The following is a 16,848-nucleotide window of genomic DNA, read 5'->3' as shown; positions in this document are numbered from 1 at the left end:
ACAACAGAGGGTCTAACCACTTATCCCAATTGTGACTATCCTCGTGAACGAATTTACGAACGATGTTCTTCAGTGTTTTGTTAAACCGCTCCACCAGACCGTCGGTCTGGGGATGGTAAATACTAGTCCAAATTGAATGGACGCCCAACAGATCATAAAGCTTGCGTAGTGTACGTGACATAAACGATGTGTGTCAGTCAGGATCTCTTTCGGGATCCCGACTCTGGAGATTATATGAAACAGTGCTTGCGCAACGCTCTTTGAAGAGATATTGCGCAATGTCGCTGCCTCGGGATATCGTGTTGCATAATCCACCAGGACTAATACAAAGCGATATCCTCGTGCACTCCGGTCTAATGGCCCGATGAGGTCCAACCAACTCAGTGGCGGCTGGCCAATAGAGGGCGCTAGGGCGCCGCCCCACCACTCACCTCTCACCACATTTCCTTGAATAAGACATAAAAAAAATGAAATAAAAATGAAATAATAAAATAAAAATATTTCGAAGTATATGTATATATTTTTTTAGATGTGCAAGATAAATATTTCATAGTTAATGATGAGTAAAGTTGTTTCGTTCGTTGACATTGTCTGATTGGTGACGTATTTCCGCCCTGGGGCGCAGGAATCTTTGCCCATAGACTCTCGTTAAAAGTTGTACATGCGCAGTAGCTCCTCTTCAATACAAGAGAGAGGACGATGTTGGGGCGCACCTCTCCTGCGCCCCGAGCTGAATGCAGCTGGATTTGGCGGCGGGGCTGACGTCACAGCCTTCTGTCATAAAGTATGTGTATTGTCATCCATGTTATATATTATTTAAATATATAGATATAGAGATATATCTAGAGATAGATAGAGAGATAGATAGATAGATATTTATTATATATGTATATTGGCCCTCTGTATAGTAATATAGCACATCTGTATATTTGTTCATACTACATCTGTTTATACTATGCTAATTATTCCCACCTCTTTTTACTGCCCTTATCTTTACATAATCACTCTTAACTGCATATACTGTACATACTCTATATATCGCACTTGTTTCTCTTTGCACTTCTATCTATCTATAATGTTGTTTTTGTTGTTTTCATTTATGTAAATACACTCGTTTGATACCTTAGTACATGTATGCATGCTTTTTTTTTTTTATATATACATTTTGGAGTTATAGCCCCCCCTGGAGAAAACTCCACCAGCCGCCACTGTACCAACTCTCTCAAACGGCACCTCCATTAATGGTAGTGGGCGCAAAGGCGCTTTTGGGGTGGCCGGCGGATTAACCAGCTGACATTCGCGACAGGATGCGCACCACCGCTTCACATCCGCGCGAATGCCCTGCCAATAAAATCGGGCCATGATCCGGTGTAGTGTTTTGTCGTACCCGAGATGTCCTGACATGGGGTTGTAATGAGCCGTCTGGAAAACCATTTCCTGGCGGCTTCTTGGCACCAACAATTGGGTGTGTAACTCTCCTGTCTGCGTGTCACGGCTCACACGGTACAGCCTGTCCCTAATCACAGTAAAGTGTGGGGGAGTGAGTGCCGCATTCGGGTGTAGCTGGGAGCCATCAATACTCACCACCTGGTCGAAGGCGTGCTGGAGGGTCTCATCCCTTGACTGCTTGAGTGGGAAATCCTCCACTGGAACCACCGGCGGAGCCAGAGGGCTCTCCCCGGCCCCCTCTGTGTCAGATTCCCCCTCGACGGGGTCAGCAGCCTCCAACTCTCCACTAAATACAGCACACAACTCACTTTTCCTTGTCGTCCGTGAACGCAAGTAAGGAGTACTAACTCCAGCCCTGACTCTATGCTTTTTGCCTCAAAAGGAAATTTCCAACTTCACCTCCGGGTACTGGTGAATATCCCCATGCACACACCTCACCTTCACCCAAGATGCTTCAATCAATGCCCCAGGCCGAACCAAGCGCTGGTGGATCATCGTCTGATTACAGCCCGTGTCCATCAGAGCCTGGTGTGTACCCCCCTGTATACATACCGGTATACGGTACGTCCCCTCGGGCCCGGGGGAGGACACTGGCGATCCTGCAACCTGAACCAGCTGTCCGACCTCCATGAGTGGGCACTCGCGTCGGAAGTGGCCGGGCTGTCCGCACCGCCAGCAATCCTGCCCTGGCGTCTGAGGAGCCCCCTGTGGTGCCGGATGACCAGACGCGTAGACTGGACCCTGAGGACAGATGGGAAGAGGGGAGGGGTTAATCCGGGTCTGTTGATGTGGCGTAGGGGTGACCGCGGGGATCGTGGCGGGAAACTTCCTCCTCTGGGCTGGAGTGGGTCGGCCCGCTGGGACAGTCGGGGATCGGGGCTCCTCCTTCAGGCTTCGTCGGGGCAGCGAGAGGTGATCCTCTACGGCTGCTTCCAGGCCGGCGGGGCGGTGGCACTGGACCTACTTCGAGGTAGAGGATGGCAGGCCGGCGACAAATTGCTCCAGCGCCACCTGCCCCAAGACCTCCTCCGCGGAATGTTCTTCTAGTCTGAGCCATCGCCTCGCCGCATCAAGGAGCTGCTGTGCGTAGGCAAAGGCAAAGGGGCGGCTGACTGGCCTTACTGCAAAGCATTAAGACAAATACAATAATGTGTTTATTTTATTTAGCCTAGCCCTACTCATTGAAAAATTATAGAAATAAGTGTCAGTACAACGCAATATACAACTCACCCTCTCGCTCTCACACTCACTCACTCAATCCCACTCTGAGAGGGAATTTAGCTAAGCTAACCGTAGTTGAACCATGGAAATGGCAACTTTAAAAACTCACAGTTTGACGAAGTCATCCAGTCGCATGCACTTTGCTGCCGCATCTCGTAAACGTTTTTTGTTCAGTTGCTGCAACCTCTTCAGTCGTGGCATTGTTCTGAAAAGGCGACAGTGCAGTGCAGTGTTAGAAAACCAGATGGCTAGCTAGCTACGCGATAGATAATTAGCTTAGGCAATACTAAAGCATGAACCAGACAAGTGTAACGTTACCTAATAAGTTTCTAACTACCAAGCTAGTCAGCTAACGTTAGTCAGCTTCCTGTCTTACGTTAATGTTAAGTGGTACTAAAAACCGAGATGTTTCATTCAGTTAAGCACTAAATAAGTCAACTTTATATCTATCGATATCAAGCTAGCTTTCTAGCTTGCTTACCTCAATATTTGTTGTCGGTTCTTTTCGGTTGTTCTCAGTTGCGCTCCCGTTTTCAAGTTCAATGTCGTCTGATCCAGATGGATTTGAATGATGCGACGTATGACGTGCGACATGCACGCAACCAATCCAAGCTACAATGACTAATGCAGTTCAGAGACCAGACCACTGCACTAATGCTTTTAAAGCAACTTCGAGATTTTAACTATATCAGGGCCAAAAAGGCCATGATGGCCGTAGGACGTACAATTATTTTCGGGGAATCACGGCCAGACCGAGGGGTATCGACGGCCATGGCCGTCAAGGCCGCCGTGAAATTCCCACCCTGATGACAACAAATGTGCACAGTTCCCAGTTCCAATTTACCCACCGGCTCATCTTACCCCACTCTCCCCTATCCACATTTTATATGTGCTTTCATAAATCGTCAGAGGCATGGGGAAGGCTGCTCATCCAGAGTCCTTAGAGAAGACAGATGTTCTTATAAGAGCTGTAGTCACTACCTCACACACACATGCCTATATTACCCAACTTTTACAGACTCCCCTGATAATGGCTTGGTTGCCTGCTGTGATTTGATGGGGCTAAACAAAGACGAATATGAGTTGTGTCAAGATGCATATCAGTTAAAAAGATTAGGGCTTTGATTTGTACCAGAGGATCTCAGAAATCATCAATCAAATTAACATCAACATCGTCAACAGTGTATGTTACTGCTGCACGTTTTACATTAATTACTTGTACTCTGAAAGTAATGAGCACATTACATCCAACATCTGCTTCCTTTCACCCGCAGGGAATAAGCTTCTCCAGCATGAAATATTGTGTGTGTCACAATGTCCATATTTGTTAGATTGTCAGGTTTATGCAGTCATGTTCAAATCCTGGTTATAACAAAGATTCCAGGTACAAGAAAGGTGGTCTCAATTTGCTTTGTCAAGCCAGGTTTAAGATAAGATAAGATAAGATAAGATGTACATTTATTAATCCCCATGGGGAAATGCATGTGTTTAAGCAGCAACAGAGAAGAGGAAAAACAGTACAGGTTCACACAGGGATATGAAACACACATTTAAATTAAACATTTTAAATTCTAAAAAAATATATCTACAGTTAAGTAACGAAAGTATTGTTATAAATATAAACATGTATGTTTGCAGAAAGAGAGTGCAGGTCAATGTATTGTGCAAAAGTGCAGGCTTTATGTACAGTCCGGGTTATTGTCACTGAGTAACATGGTTAACCCCTTGTTGTGCAGCCTGATGGCTACAGGCACAAAGGAGTTTCAACACAGAAACACACGTGGTGACCCAGGGGAGAGACACCTGGGGCTTTGACTGCACGTTTTGATATTGCTGTTGTCACTGGCCAGCATAACCCTTAGTGGGGTTTTTTTAAACACCAAAATTAAGAAACCTGAAATAGTTTGGGAAGAAAAGTCAGCAATCCTCCATAGTTCATGAACTCTCTTAGCATAGCAGACAACCTTTGTAAGTGTATAGTTTTTCAGCATGTCATTCTATACAGCACTCCTAAACAGTATGCAAGGCTTTGTAAGAATTTTCACAAAAAACACATTATTTGAAATCTGATGGGTTGGAAGCTGAAAATGAGATTTTACTTAGATTAAAATTTCTAATTTAGCAGTTTATTATTTAGAGAACGTCAAATAACTTACAATTATTAAAACATAAATAAAAAGCATATTTCTAGGACGGGAAAAATGTCAGGATGGCCGAGTGGTCCAAGGCGCTGCGTTAAGGTCTCCACTGGAGGCGTGGGTTCAGATCCCACTCCTGACATCAATTCACTGGGACTGTTCATATTGTAACACATGTTATCAACCCTTGGTATGCTGAGTAAACTTTGACTGGCAAAGCATCAGAACATGTGTTATCCTTGTGCAGTTTGCAGTCTCACCTGGAGGCATTGGTTCCAATCCCCTTTCTGACCTTTATTTATTTATTTAAGTAAAAATATGTGGTTTTCTGAGCATTTCAAGGTTGCAGAAGGCGTTAGTTCATCTCTTTACTTTTTGATAGATGGCACTTTCTATCATCTTAGAATAACTTGTAGTTCACCATGAAGCCACAAATTAGTGTTAAAAGAAAGGGAAACTTATGATTTGAAAGGCTTATTTTCGAATGAATATCCTGTAAACATTGATAATGAGCTGTCTCCTGTAGCTCTACCCCTGGCCTAGCTTTAAAAAATTAATTGACTTTTAGTCACTTCTGACAATTTCCTGTTGTGTGCAGCATGTGTGATAGGGAAACTAGAACTGATTCTCTGGACATTGGCCTTAGTTTAAAGAAGAAAGCATTGTTATTTTCTCTGTTTTTACATTGATAGGAACAAAGAAGAAAAGTCTAACTTTTTGTTTGCATAAACATACTTGGCAAGCAAAGCTGAGTAGGATTCTTCAGTCTACAAAATTCAGAAACGTAACAAAGAAATCAACATAAACATCTTCAGAGTGGAGCTGCTGTTTGAGCAGATCTATCACAGCCTTGCTTTTCTCACAAGAACAGTGTATGGGGTTGTCATAGAGGCAGGGTCAGACCTCAGTGTTCATCCAGGGAGCACAAGTTTGACTGTGTTTTCTTTGTAAGAATAGTTTCTGCCTTTCTTTATAACTTCATAAAAGTGTGATGTTTTTTAGAGCAATTTATTCCTTTGAAACATTTCGATTTGTAACATTTTCATGGTCCTTATGTTTAACTGTTGAAGGTAGTCTACACGTCTAAGCGGAACATTACACTCTTCCAGGTACAATACCATGAGCAGGTAATCCTGGGGCCTAATTTATACATTTTGCATAGGATTCACGTGGGAAGGTGCCGTACGTACGAACAAAGGAAGTAAATACGCAAAACAATATTCCGATTTATAAAACACTGCACACGCACGTCCTACGCAAGTTTCCCTTTATAAATCACAATCAACTCTAAATACGGCGCAGTTTTTGCGGACTTCACTTAACGCCCATGTTTGCCTATAAATAGTCAAAGAAACACCCCGTATGAATATTCATTTAGACTGACTGCCTGATGACGAACGCAGAAAATTCCGACAGAACAGCTAAAAAAAACATTTCACACTGAGTAAGATTTGGGTTCTTGTTGGGGAAGTGCAGGTTGAACAGAAACTCCACAATCCCACACAGCTCGTCCGTGCAGGATTTCAGGAGCCTCGAGCTGAGGCCATCGGGACCTGCGGCCTTCGGTGCCTTACACCTCTGCAGCTCCCTCCTCACCTGGTTGGTTATGAGGGACAAGGTGCCGTCAGGTTGCGGGAGGAGAAGAATCGGGCTGGTGTGAAAAATGTCGGTGAGCCGATGGTCGGGGGCTGGGTGGAGGTGTGAGAGGTGACAGGGCCATTTCGAGGCAGTGCAATGGGGGGTGCAGCAGGCGGGAATGGGTCGGGGTAGGGGCGCCTGACTGATCAAATCTATTGAAGAAAATGTTCAAGTTGTTTGCCCACTTTGCGTTTGTTTACCTTTTCCGCCAGATGTTGTGGTTGCCCGGTTCGTCATTTTCACATAACTTGTGTGTCTGAAGTGTGACCAGACAACGCAGAAAACCTCGGCGAAAATACGTTAACATCACCAGTTCATGTAAAATGCACATGTCGAGATCACCGACAGACAACAACAAAAAATATGCAGGCCAAAAACTAAAAATGAAAATAAACAATGTTCACACTTGGGCAATATGTCAACCATGAATGTTACTCATTGCGATACCGATCGGCTCAAACTGCTTGACCATATAAGTCCTATTAGCTTTTGTCAGCTGTTTACAAATCACCGTTTAACATGGATGAAATAAACCCCACCATGTTAACTGGTGATATTCACAATATGACACAGGCAGACGCTGCCAACGCAAGCCTCAAAAACGAATGCAAAAGCCATGTGTTACGGACAAACCACAAGCATGGCCATCTGAAAGGATATTGCTTTGTGTTTTAGCCAAGTGCACATAGCGACCATTACAAAGCACATATCTAACGCTATGAAAGATCCGCTGTGAGATACGAACCCACCGTTCAGACGTTGAAGCAACAGGTGAATATTTATTATTGACTATTTGTTTGTACCTGTTCCCAATTGAGAAAAACTGTCATAATTGGCTACAAATTCATCACTGGATACATTCAAATAGAGGCATGGTTTGGCAAGGGACTTTATTTATTGTTTGGCCGTCAAATACATGTAGGACAGAAATAATCTTTGTCCACTCCTTTTGGAAGAAAAGGGCAAAAAAAAAAAAGCAAAAAAAAAAGGATATGCTTTAGGAAAGTTGTATAATAAAAACATTACAGTAATCAACTTCAAGTGCTCCAAACTGCCTGACCCATTCGTCACGGGTGTCATGTTCACTACACACCCGACATAGCTCAGACAAATCATCTGCTGATTACAGATAGCCATGTTATTGGATGAAATAAATAGCACTTGCATGACAATAACAACTGAAAACAAATTAGAAACCAACCCGTTTCCTTGATGAGCTGTTGGGCTATGTCCATTTGCAGATGGCTGATCCCCTGCTCATCAAAGGGACCAGTCACCAGTTTCATCAACAATCGACAAAATAAATCCATCCTTACGAGTTCCAGAGTGTCTGCTTGTATTTCTTGTACTTGTGGAAATGTATGGCTGGACTGAGGTGGGGATGGGGACTGAGGTGGGGATGGGTCAGTAATTGCGGATGGGGAACCAGTTTGCCATTTGTGCGGCACACGTGGTGTTGGCTCTATGGCCGAGTTGGTCTATATACTTTATGCAAGGTCTTGCCCTTCTTTGACATTATGTCAGCACTTTTTCCATCCATGCTGACGATTATAAATGGCCCATCTAAACAGCTATATATATATATATATATATATATCCTTTGCCACCTAATTTGCTAATTCATCCAGTGATCAATTTCAATGTCATTGTTAATGTTTTTTCCAATTGTTGGGAACAGCTACAAGCAATTTGTCAATATGAAATATTCAACTTGCTTTGTCAACGTCTGAACAGTAGCTCAGGCCATTAGCGGTAAGGCAGTGGATTAATTCCTTTTGAAAGCATGACTGGGTTCGTATCTCACAGCGGCTACTTTCATAGCGTTTTAAATGTGCTTTGTAAGGGTCACTATAGCCTATGCACTTTTTAGGCTCAACAACAAAGCAATATCCTTTCAGATGGCCATGCTGGTGTTTTGTCCGTAACACATGGCCTTTGCATTCGTTTTTGAGGCTTGCGTTGGCAGCGTCTGCCTGTGTCATATTGTGAATATCACCAGTTAATATGGTGGGGTTTATTTCATCCATGTTAAACGGTGATTTGACAAGAGCTGACAAGATCTATCTGGTTCAAGCAGGGCACTGTTTGAGCCGGTTGGTGGCGTAATGAGTAACATTCATGGTTGAGATATGTATTGCCCAAATGTACGGGTTCGAATCCTGTCGCTGGAGTATGAATATTGTTTATTTTCATTTTTATTTTTTGGCCAGCATATTTTCTGTTGTTGTCTGTAGGTGATCTCGACATGCGCATTTTACATGAACTGGTGATGTTAACGTATTTTCGCCGAGGTTTTCTCTGTTGTCTTGTCACACTTAAGACAAACAAGTTACGTGAAAATGACGAACCGGGCAACCACAACATCTGGCGGAAAAGGTAAACAAACGCCACCAGTTAAACCGCAATCCAGTTAAACTGGAACACCGGAATCCAGTTAAACTGGAACACCGGGTCAACGCCGCTAGCTCGTCCATTTTGTTAGGGAGAGATCTTACGTTTCCAGGGTTTCCCACAGCGCTTTCCTGTTAAGGCGGCCGCCTTAACAACACGGGGTTGCCGCCTTGACTAACGTCACGTCTCCAGAAAAAAAAAAAAAAATTATATAGATATAGGCCTATAGCGATATTCGCCGTTTTACTCTTTCACGTTTTCTACCTTTCATTCCAAACCGTGACTGACAGTCTATCTTCTCTGCAGAACGCATTTTAAAATAAAAAACAAAAAACAAATAAAAGAAACGTTTTAAAATGTGGGGCTATGCCTCCAAATATGCCTCTGAATCGCGTGATGCGTCCGAACAGCGGCATCTAGTGGCATATGTCATTGTGCTATCATCGTTCGACCAACATCCTTCAAAACCAGCATTTTTCGGAAAGACTACTATTTGGATAGCTGACAACCTGTCGAATCTACTATTTGGATGGCTGACAACCTGTCGTATCAAGGTAAGATTATTATTGAATTCTATACTAGTCTAATAATAGGCTAGTCTGTCAACTGTTCACTAGTAGGCTACCTGGTAGTGATGCGCGGGTTAAGGATTTTTAACCCCCGCACCAACCCAACCCATCGTGACAGCCAATCCGCACCGCCCGACCCGCAAAATTACGCTCTGATTTTTTAACCCAACCCGACCCAACCCGCGAAAATGGGAGAAAAAAAAAAAAAAGATACCAATGAGTTTACGTCGTGATTTGCCAAACGGTAGGCCTATTAACGAGGGGTTTTGCTCACAAATATGAGGAGATGCACGGCAGGCTATTATTTTCGCTAAACAAATGATTGACAGGAGGCATAGCTCGCAGCTTGCTGCTGCCTTCTGACGTGCTGCCTGTGTGCGGTGCATGAGACGGAGCGGGAAGAGAGGGAGAAAACCCCATTTTATCCTTACACAAAAGACAAGCATATGAACGGATACATATAACTATAGCTGGAATAATTGCGATTTTTACCCGACCCGCCCGCTACCCGCATTTTCCACGGAAAAAACAACCCGGCCCGCCCGACCCACGGGTTTTGGGCCAGCCCGCGCATCACTACTACCTGGATAAGCGTAATGTTTTCTTATCAAGGCTAATTGTGTTTAACGTTTACACGTGGCTATATTATTATAGCCTAGCCTGCCTTTGACATTTGCACGTAATTTTCTCTCGCAATGTTCACAGCCAAATGGATCGAAAAACTCAGCCCAAAATCGCCGGCTTCTTCATGCGACGTAGCCGGCCGACTTCCGCCCCCCACATTTTCTGGGGGAAACCCTGGTTTCCCATGATGACGGAAGGAAGAACAGGTCTGTATCGTCTCCTCCATGCTCGCAGCCTTGCCCCGGCACGGTGTCCCCGTCTCTTTCTGCTCAGCTCGAGGGGGACAATGGGTCTAACGCCGGTTAGCATCGCCATGCTACGGGAGGCTAACAGCTGATCACGAGTGTAAACAATGGGACGTTAACTGCATGACGAAACCCCGGACACCGCAGTGAACAGAAAAAGTAGACAAAGCAGTGCAAAAATGATGGGCTTGGCGTCCATTGTGCAACCTATAAGTTAACTAGGGCTAAATACAATAAATAAAGCACACAAAAGTACGTTAAATAAAGTACATAAAGGAAACTACTCAGTGTTGAGTAGGAGCTGCTGTAACAGACTGCCACTCTGTGTTGCGCCTGAAGAATGTGAGGGTGAGGGTAAAGATACACTACCTCAGCGGTCCCCAACCTTTTTTGCGCCACGGACCGGTTTCATCTAAGACAATATTTTCACGGACCGGCCTTCATTTTCTCCGGCCTACATTTGCTCGATCATCGTTAATGACCATCGCCAGGACGGCTGTAGTCTAATAATAAATCATCTGCAGTGGTTTTATGTCAAATGCAAACATCAACAGACAATAAACAACCTTTTGTTAATAAATTAATAATCAACAACATCTCTGTGAACAACATTATTTATTTTACAACGAAAATCCTTTCTAATAAGAAATAATTATAATAAAAACTCGATTCAGGTGACTGCGCTGATGAGGTTTATTTTGAAATACAGCGATTTATCAGTGCGTTCAACGTAGGAGAAATAGGCCTAGTAATAACTTCTATATAAAAAGGTGAACAAGTCAATAAAATAATTATAATAATAATGACAATTAGTGGGAGCCCTGAGCTTGTTTCTCTGCAACGAGCCGGTCCCATCTTGGGGTAATGGGAGACAATGACACCCGAAGTTTGTTCCGTACATCCAGTCTGCTGCGTAGTCTTGTTTTCGTTGCCCTCACTGCAGAAAATCCCACTTCACAAAGATAGTGGTTGGGAATGGAAGCAGGATTTTCAATGCCTTTTGAGTTATCTCTGCTGCCTTGACTTTAATCCAGAACTCTGGCACAATTGTGGTCTGAAACGTACTTTTAAGGCCACCGTCATTTGCAATGTCCAGCAGTTGATCTTCTTCTTGCACGGACAGGCTCGATTCACCAGGTCGTTCACAAATGGGTAGCGGATCCATTCTTTCGCAGTCCGTGGGTCGGGAAGTACCACTCAAACTCTTTCAAAAGCAAAGACAGGTGATCGTGCACCAGCTGGGATTAAGTTCATTGCGCAGGTTGAATATGTCACACAAATAAGCGAGTTTTGTGACCCATTCCTTGTCACTGAAACGTGCTGCCAGTGGTGACTTTTTTTCTGAAAAAAACCTCTGCAGCGGCTCTCGTAATTCAAACACTCTTGCCAATGATCTGCCTTTAGATAGCCACCTTACTTCAGTGTGTAAGAGAAGGCGTTTGTACTCCGCGTCCATCTCCTCACAAAGTTGTTCAAACAGACGCGAGTTAAGGGCATGCGCTTTGATGTGGTTCATCATTTTAATGACATCATTCAACACGCTGTTGAGTTCAGGTGACATTTTTCGGCTAGCCAGCATTTCCCTGTGAATGACACAGTGCGTTGACTCACATTCAGGTGCAACCTCCTTTACCCGATAAGTTAAACCAGAAAAGCCGTCCGGTCATAGCAGCAGCTCCGTCCGTGCATATGCCCACACAAAAGGACCAATTTAGTTTTCCTGATATGTAATCATCCAGAGACTTGAATAGTTCTGCGGCTGTGGTGTTGGTTGGCAACAATAGTGCACATAACATATCCTCCTGCACATCCTCCTGATATATATATCACACATAAACCAGTAGTGTCGCCTTGTTATCAACACCAGTAGACTCGTCAACCTGGATTGCGTACCAAGGTGATTTATGAATCCTCTCCAACAACTGCTCCTCAATATCCTCTGTGATATTCTCAATTTGCCTAGTGACGGTACTGGCTGAAAGAGGAACCTGTGCTATCTTTTTAACTGCAGCCTCTCTTAGAAGTTCACGGCAAATGTCTTTAGCGGCGGGCAGGATCAATTCTTCACCAATAGTAAAAGGTTTCTTCGCCTTAGCAATACGATTAGCCACTAAGTATGATGCTCTCAGTGCACTCACATTTGTTGATGTGGTGGCCATCAGTAATTGCTTCTGCCCTTCTTGTTCACGTTGTTTTCTTTCAAAAAACTCCAAAGGCTTGTCGTTTAATGCAGGGTGCTTGGTCTCCAGATGCCGAAGCAGTTTTGAAGGCTTCATTGACTCATTTGCCAGCTTGTCGCCACATATTACACAGAGCGGGCTCGGCGCATGAGAATCACCTGTAGGGATAAACCCGTATTTTAAGTAGGACTCCTGATATTGTCTTTTAAATGCAGATTTACTTTTCTTGGAAGTCGTAGGCTCTTCTTCTGTCTCTTCATTGGGCCTTTTCCCCTTTCCAAAGAAGCTCGCCAAAGATGTTTTTTTTTTACTCATTTTTGCTATCTTGTCGGTTTAATTTTCGAGGTAACGGCTGGTGACGTATCACGTGACCGAGACCTGTCAAGAGGCACAGACGCATGCAAAATAAAACATATTTAGACTGATAATCAATAAAAAAAAAGAGAAAAATTCAAACGTTTTGTGCAGCCCGGTACCGGGTCGCGACCCGGTGGTTGGGGACCGCTGCAGTACCTGACAAATAGAGAGGTTTAAAGTAGCTCTAGATCCACATAGCAGTGAAGGCTTCTTCCGCTGGCTGTAAAAGCTCTGCCTGTAGGTTTTATAACACAGCAGCAGCACCACATAAAAATACATGACAAATGATTGAACTGTGCTGACAAAACCACATGCTATCCAACTATACTTCATGGTTCGCCCAAACAGAACTCCAAATCAAATGGGTTGAATAAATACTCATCAGGAAGAGAGCAAACATTAAAGCAAGACCTATTCACAAAAGGTCCATCAAAGTCCTTTTCTAAAGGACATGCTAACCATTTTACAGAGGAGCAAATGGTCTTGTTTTGACCCCCCCCCCCTCCCCCCATGCATCACACTTCCGACCAATCTATACACACACTGTGTGTGTGTGTGTGTGTGTGTGTGTGTGTGTGTGTGTGTGTGTGTGTGTGTGTGTGTGTGTGTGTGTGTGTGTGTAACCACTCCTCCAAATGGCCATATGCTAAGTTGAGTCCCTTTACCATTTGGCCGATTGACTGGCGTGAGAGCAGCAGGGGACTCATTTTCATATTTTTATTGCTGTGTATCTTTTAAGTCCCAAACCTTTTTTTCGGCCTCTCGCTTTTCTGCTGCAACCCTATCTCTAAGTGAGAATGTTGATACTGGATAACAAGGCTGTTTCAACTAGATGTTTTAATGTTTTAGGATGTGTTGATCGAGGGTCTGTATTGCACCTCCTTCACTGATACTGAACATTGACGTAGGACCTGTCATTGTTATTATGCCATGAAAAGCTATTTGTTTTATAGTTTTGTATGAAATCAGTGTCATCACTGTATCTAAAAATAAGCCCTTGACCAGTTGTGTAGGCCTCAGAAGGCTCATAAACTTTAGGGTTAAATGTATTTTGAAAGGTAAAAAGTATTAATGTGTACATATGCGACACATTTAGGTTAAGTCAGGGCTTCCAAAGTAATCTGCTGATAATATGCTTCAGCAAATGTTTTTAATTAATTTGACTTTTTTTTTTCAAAAGCTAAATCTGCCATTTTAAAGATTGTTATCAAATAATACAGAGTTCTTTGGCTGAGTTGATGATTATATTCACTAAATGTGAGTGAAATGTTTAATCTAAGGTGTTGTGTTTGAGTTACCATCACTGGAGGCATTTAGTCCTGCAGATATGTGAGGTCTGAAAATCTGATTTAATTCTCAACAAACTGTGAGCATCTATCCACAGAATGATACCAAAGGAAAGGTCATTTACTTTCTCCACTTATAAACACATTCTGTGTGTTTAACTCTTCAACAACAATGGGAACAGCACGTACGTGACATGAGGCGGGGAGTGGAGAAGATGAAGTTACACATTCCTCCCACTCAATGACAAACCAACCTCACAAAGTTAGATACCACATTCGATGACAGCCTGCAAATTGCACTGTAAATATTTATTTACATATAAGGTGCCAATGATATCCTTACTGGTAAGTACAAGAAAAGTATGGTACAGGGAATAAGTGGGTAATAAATAAGATTATTTGGAGTGGTTAAATAATATATTTGAGTTCAATGTATGAATGTAATCATTTAATCTAATGTATTTATTAGTGACGTATTTGTAATTCATCAAGATGTTCCAATGAATTTGGTAAACCGATCATGTTCTTTTTACATTTCCTTTATTCAATGAATGATAAACATTTTAGTGCATTTAAAGGTCTCCTATTATGCTCTTTTATGGCATATATTATAAATCTCAAATATATATAAAAAAACATGTCTGACGTGTTATGCTCAAAATACCAACGGATCATGCATTTTAGCATGTCAGCTATCCCTCTGTTTCAGCGTCATTTTCGTAAGTGCAATTACAGCCATCGCCTCTTTGGTCTGGGAACTCACTGACTGTTTATTCTGCGCATGCTCACAATAGCATCCTAGTGCACGCAGGCACACACATTTAATATGACATCACTGCGTGGGCTATTTAACATGGCTTTGCCACTCATATTACCAAATATGCATAACAAACTCACTGGAGAGACCAACTACAGAGGAGATTTGTATTTGTTTGCAGAATTAACTTCTGACACAGGCGTTGGAGTCGTGGAGCAGTCAGGAAAATAGGGACGCAGATATATATTCTACTGCTTAAATATTCTGTCAAAGATCGGGTCAGTATGCACCATATATGGTGCTTTACAGTACGTTAAATAACAGAAGAAGAAGAAAATGAACCTTTATTTATCCCCTCCAGGGTACAATTCAGTTTTTCACCCTAGTTTCTATAATTTTGAATACACACACAGTATACAGAATACAGGGGCACTCACACATGTATTGTAGAGAGGTGCCAGAGCGACAAGGCAGCCAGTCGGGTGCCAGGGCGCAGTTGGGGTTTTGGTTCCTTGCTCAAGGGCACCTTGTGTTTGTTTTTCACCCTTATTGTTGGTATAATCTGGATGTGAACCAGCGACCCTTCAGTTCAAAGTCCAAGTCCCTACAGACAGAGCTAGAAGAAGAAGGACAAGTACAGCCAGCTGACTACAACAACAAATTATGATAATGTAGGTACATTTTAAAACTGCAGTTCATCTAGTGGCCGATAGAGATGGATTTCGTGATTCTTTTCCGGGACTCAGGTCGCGTCGGTCAGTTCGCCAAGAAGAATCGTTCAGTCGCGTTTCTGGTACAACGTCATTCAGCGGGGAATCATGGAATGCACGGTTCTCAGCTCCTCGTTCGTAAACGATCATGGACACAGTCAACACAACACCGTAGTTCAAAGCAAATACATAGCTGCAACTTCATGATTATGTGTACTTTTAGACAACACAACAGTGGCTAATGTGTATATTCACCTTGGCATGTATTGAAGGTAAATACTAATAGAGTAGACTACGGCTTGATCCACAAATTTATTGTCTTACTTTTTTTTAACAAGGGCTACTAACAGGGTCCCCGCGGATCCTTAAAAAGTCTTAAAAGTCTTAAATTTAGTTTTTGATAATCAAGGTCTAAAAATGTCTTAAAAGGTCTGGAATTTTAGGAGGGGAGGTATTAAATTTTACCTGGGGCAGAATGAATGAGGGTGTCTATTTTTAGTTAAATGAGTATGTTTTATTTTACCGGTAATGTTATTGTATATCCTGCAACGTCCAATACCTATTTGTTTTTTACGTGAAATAGGTAGGCTAGTGCACAATCCGCTTAGTAGGTGGCGGTAGAACGCCTTGTATGACTGTGATCTGCATTTTAACGTAGAAGAAGAACGTAGTTATCCAGCTGCCACGGGAAAAAAGGAACACGACGCTGAGGTTAACAATGGGTAAATGCAAATTTAATGTTAAGTGGTTGGAGGACAACAAGTATCGTGGCTGGCTGAAACCGTCCAGCTCCTATGAGGCGCGATGCCAACTTTGTCGAAAAACTTTCAAACTTGGCACAATGGGGTGCAAAGCACTAGATTCGCACATGAGATCAGAAAAACACAAGCGCTATGCTGGTATTCAAAGGAGTACAATGCCCATACAGTCGTTCGCAGGCGCTACTTCTAGGTTGGCTGTTACAACTAATATATCCACAAAGTCTTCAGGGCCCACTTCCAGTCAGACACCATTCAACTCGTGTTCACCCATAGCCACGTTGAAGGCTGTCGGTTTTTCACAAGGTTAGTCGTCACCAGCCATACACCTCAAATGACAACATTTACACAGTCTTCCGTCTTTATTTTTATCTAGAACATGGCTAATGGTTGATTTTAACATTCTCTTGACAAATTGGCATTGTCTTTCCTACACCAAGTCCCATAGGTTGACAGGGAGTATTCAATTTGTCAGCATATCCATGTTAGTGTGATTTGATTGGCTACACACTGAGTGCTGACATT

Source organism: Eleginops maclovinus, chromosome 23, assembly GCF_036324505.1.
Source record: "Eleginops maclovinus isolate JMC-PN-2008 ecotype Puerto Natales chromosome 23, JC_Emac_rtc_rv5, whole genome shotgun sequence".
Lineage (NCBI taxonomy): Eukaryota > Metazoa > Chordata > Actinopteri > Perciformes > Eleginopidae > Eleginops > Eleginops maclovinus.
The sequence above is the reverse complement of the archived record's forward strand: the minus strand, read 5'-3'. Positions refer to the sequence as shown.